We start from the raw sequence: 321 nt of genomic DNA on the forward strand, positions 1-321 counted from the left end.
TGCACAGTGGTAACAAGGCATGATGGAACCATGTTCTCATTCTGTTTACGCCAAATTCTGACTCTAGAATCTGAAGGTCTCAACAGAAACCAGACTCATCAGACCAGGCAACATTTTTCCAGTCTGCAACTGTCCAATTTTGGTGAGCTCTTGCAAATTGTAGCCTCTTTTTCCTATTTGTAGTGGAGATGAGTGGTACCCGGTGGGGTCTTCTGCTGTTGTAGCCCATCCACCTCAAGGTTGTGGGTGTTGTGGCTTCACAAATGCTTTGCTGCACCTCGGCTGTAACGAGTGGTTATTTCAGTCAAAGTTGCTCTTCTA

The sequence above is a fragment of the Etheostoma spectabile genome, chromosome 7 (genome assembly GCF_008692095.1).
Source record: "Etheostoma spectabile isolate EspeVRDwgs_2016 chromosome 7, UIUC_Espe_1.0, whole genome shotgun sequence".
Lineage (NCBI taxonomy): Eukaryota > Metazoa > Chordata > Actinopteri > Perciformes > Percidae > Etheostoma > Etheostoma spectabile.